This window comes from Trichechus manatus, unplaced genomic scaffold, assembly GCF_000243295.1.
Source record: "Trichechus manatus latirostris isolate Lorelei unplaced genomic scaffold, TriManLat1.0 scaffold00045, whole genome shotgun sequence".
In the NCBI taxonomy this organism is placed as follows: Eukaryota; Metazoa; Chordata; class Mammalia; order Sirenia; family Trichechidae; genus Trichechus; species Trichechus manatus.
In genome coordinates, this window is record NW_004443981.1 from 9,573,012 (window position 1) to 9,577,352 (window position 4,341).

Below are 4,341 nucleotides of genomic sequence, written 5' to 3' on the forward strand. Positions count from 1 at the left end.
ACCACACACACTCATGCACGCACACACACACACACACGCACACGCCCATGTGAACACACGTGTGCGAAAGCACACCTACACGGAAGCCATGCACACGCTCATTTGCACACACATAACGCATGTGCACACATGTGCATCCATATGCACACCTACACATGTACACACCTACATATGCGCGCGCGCACACACACACACACACACACACACACACTTATGTGTGCGCTATTTCTGCTCCTTCATCCTTTGGTCCACTCACCCGTCAGCTCACCCCCCGCCCCCGCCAGCTTCCTCCAGTACCTCTCCTGCTCTTCCTGAACCCTCTCCAAATAGGCCTGCCCCCCATCCATGACCTTCGGTAAAGGTCACCTGTGACCTACTACTTGTTGCCAAACCCTCTGGCCCCAGCTGGCCAGCCCATCCCCCCACTTAGGACACCTTCTGCCTGGGCTTCTGGGACCCTTCTGACTTCAGCTGACCCTTCCCCAGCCTCCTTCGCCAGGCCCTCCTACTCTCCCCGCCCCTACTTGCTGAAGAGGCCCGGGGCCTCCCTAGTAGTCCTGGTAGGTTACACGATGACCCCAGCTGTCTTCCACCAGTCAGGTCTCCTCTCCAGCCTCCAGAAGCCACTGGACACCTCAGCGTGGCTGCTGAGCATCTTCAAACACGACGGAAACCACACTCGTGTTCTTGGCTCCTGCCCCCACCTGCTCCCCCACCAGAGCCTCCCCATCTCATCCAGCACCCCCATCCTTCCAGGTGCTCAGCCTCAACCCCTGGAGGCCTCCTAGACTCCCCTCTCTGTCCCGCGCCCACACCCAGTTGGTCAGAACCTGTCTACATGCAACCACTTCTCCCCAGGGATCCCATGCAGCCCTACCCAACCTTGGTGGGCCGCAGTGGCCTCTGGCTGGGGGCTTCCACCCTCTCCGCTGCAGTACGTTCTTAGCCAGCAGACCATGGGAGCCCAGCTTCTGACCCTCTGGGCTCAGAGACCTCCACCTCCCATCTCACTGACCCCAGGGTGGTCCTATTTGCAGCCTTCCCCCATTGCCTCCACCTCCCCCACTGGCACACAGACCCCCGCCCTGACACTGCCCAGTGGGGCAAGCTCCCCCAGGAGGGAGGCAGGGGAGTATGTCCTGGGTCTGCAGATCAAAGGTTAAACACTCAGGCTGGTGAGCAGCCAGGGCCGGGCAGCCCCCTAACAAGCCTGACCCTGATGCCCAGGGGGCAGCCTGGGAGGGTGGCCAGCTTGCTGGCAGAGGAAGTAGCCCTGGAGAGGACTCCCACCTCAGGCAGAGACCCTGCTCCATACCCCAGGGAGGCACTGTGTGCAGTGGCCGGGGTCTGGAGACCCTGCATAAGCCTGTGTGCAGGGCACAGCCAGCAGGGACCTGGCACTGTATGTGTACACCGTGAGGACGGAGCCCAAAGTGACCTTGAGGGGGAAAGGCCTGCTGCTGAGACGAGCGCACACTGATACCACGTGTGGGAAGTGTCACGATGTCCCCCACTGCAGTTGTGAGGACCCCCACAGACTGGAGGTGGAGGTGCCCTGGTGGAGGGGAGGGGCTTCAGATTTACTGATGTTTTATTTCTTAAACTGGATGGGGGCTCCCAGGTGCTCATTATCTATTATTTTTTGTATGCTGGAAACAATTAAAAATAAGTATAACTGCCAAACTCCCTCCACCTCCACCCCGGCTCCTCAGGAGAAAGCCCAAGCTCCTTGCCCGGTATTCAAGTCTCTTCCACGGCCTGGCCCTCGCCTTGACCTCTGCAGCCTCCCTCTGCCACACCTAGACCTTTGCTCCAGCTGCCAGGAACACCCCTCCCCTTCCCTACCTGGTCCTTCTGGCCAAGTCCATGTCCAGGGGAAGCTTCTAAGCAGTGGAGGAATGGGGTCAGATCTGAGTTTTAGAAAGAGGCCTCTGGGGCCCCAGCGACGAGGGCAGGTTTGGGGGGTTGGCAGGGAGGGGTGCAGAGAGCCGTGCCGGGCCAAGTGCACATGTGGCACGTACAGCAATGTTCTTTCATCCCCGCTCAGCCGGTGGCCATGGACACAGCTGTAATGTCATAGCTCCAGCCACTGAGGACTGGGGTGGGGGCAAAGGAGCAGCATGGCCAGAACCTTGGGCCACAGGTGGTCCACCTGGTCCACCTTCCTAGGCTGCCCGAAGGGTCTAAGGGGCTCCAAAGGCCGAATGCCGACCCCAGGACCTCCATTCACACTGCCCCCTCTACTGTACTCACAGGTGTCAGGAGGGAAAAGGTGGAAGGAACCATAGGGAAACTGAGGCCCCGAGAGGGTAGGAGGCTTGTGAAGTCTGGGTGGGGCAGAGGTGGCCTGGATTCCAGTGCTGTCTGCAGCCCCCCACCCCTGGCCGATCACCTAGCTTCTGTCCATCTGTGGTCCCCGTGGATGCCCTGAAAGAGGGCGTGGCCTGTACATTCTCAATGCACCGAGGTGGGGTGTCTCGTGGAGAGCGGCATCCCCCACGCGGCAGCCTGGTCAGGGTGCGCAGGAATACAGCCTGCGCTGGTGTGTCCTGGCCCCTCTCTGGGCCTCTGAGTCTCGTCTGTCTAGTAGGGCTGCCTGCCCCCCTCCCACGGTACAGGTGTGCCAGCAAACGGCTTGTATGTGCACGTGTGTACAGTGTATGTATGAGAGTGGCCGAGCATGGGGCAGGATGCAGGGGCCTGCCTGGTCTACTCAGGAGGCCCCAGGTGAGGCTGAGGTACAGGCAGGACCCCCAACCCCTGCCCTGACTGGCAGGGGGGCATGGAGCAGCTGGAGCAGGGCTGAGTGTGTGTGCAAGCTGGCCCCCCTCCCCTCTGAGCAGGGGCAGGAGGAAGTGCTTGGAGGCTGCCGCCTTTGCCCTGGGTGAGGGCTGGCATTTTGGAGAGCAAGCCAGGAGGAGGCCTGTACACTGTGGGGAGTTTCACCACGGTCGCCCTGGCTGCCTGGCCTGAGAATGTGGGGTGGGCATCTGGTGGAGGGGGCAGGCCATCACTGCCCCTTTCTGGGACTCGATGTTGTCATCTATAAAATAGTCCTAAAACTCCTGGCCTCTGGAGTGAGCTGTTGCTGGGTGCCGTCCAATCAATTTCAACTCATAGTGACAGGACAGAGTAGAGCTGCCCCTTAGGGTTTCCTAGGCTGTAATCTTTACAGGAGCAGATCGCCAGTCTTCCTCCCACAGAGCCGCTGGTGGTTTGGGGAACAGTGAATGCTTTGAGAATGAAAACCAGCCAGCCAGGCCCGGGTTCCAGAGGGAGCCTGGCCCCCGAAGTCATGACCCCCAGCCTTGGACCCCTTGTGGGGAGGCTGGGGCCCCAGGGCACCATGGATGTCTGCAGAACTCCAGGGGAAGGACCTGGCTTCCTCCCCGCTGCTCCTCCCTGGAGGTCCCTCTCCTTGAGCCTTGATTTGCCCCAGTAAAATGGGGGTCTCATTCTCACCTCTAGCGGTGGTCGTGAAAATGAAGGCAGGCGTGTTTACTCAATGGTGGGCCCATAGTAGGCTCTCAATAAATAAATGTCCCCAGTTGGCGTATCGAGGGTATTGCACCGGCCCTGGACACTTGGCACCGAGCAGTTTCTATTAGTCCGGTACACCCTAAAGTCCTTCCTCAAACACAGTAATGTGTTAATTAAAACATCAACAAGCTTGACTTGTATTTTTGAGCTGATATTATGGTAAAGTTATCTAAAAGAGGGGTGTCAGCTGTTCGGACAAGCGTACAATTTCAGTGCTTGCCACAGGCACTGCTTCCATAGACACGCCGCTGGCCGCACGCACTGGGTTAATAGAAACTGCTCAGTGGCGCCACGCGCCCAGGGCCGGTGCAATACCTGCCGTACCTGCCGTACCCTAGTTATGCCTCTGGCACCACTCCACTCATCCATCGATCCATCCATCCATCCCCTGGAGACTCAGCCTGGAGCAGGGGCTCGGCTGGCTGACCCTGGGCCGCCGAACCCCGTGGGAATCCTCAGGGGTCATGGATCCCCCGCCCCCACGTACAGATGGGACAACAACCCGGCCGAGGTCTTCTCCGAGGTCACAAGGTGGGGGGTCAGGAGGGAGGGAACCTGGGACACAACATGAAGAGAGACGAGAAAGTCACGTGCAGGGGAATGCCGGGGCGCCCGCGAACTCGCACCTAGACGGCGGCTCGGGCGCGATCCCGCGGGCAGCTGGCGCTTCCCCGCCCCCCGCCCCCCGCGCGCCCTCAAGTTTCTCCGAACTTTTCCACCGCCCGCTCGGCGCCCCGCCCGCCGCCGGTGACGTAACAATGGTGCAGCGTGACAGCCAATGGGCAGCGTCGGGGGCCGGCG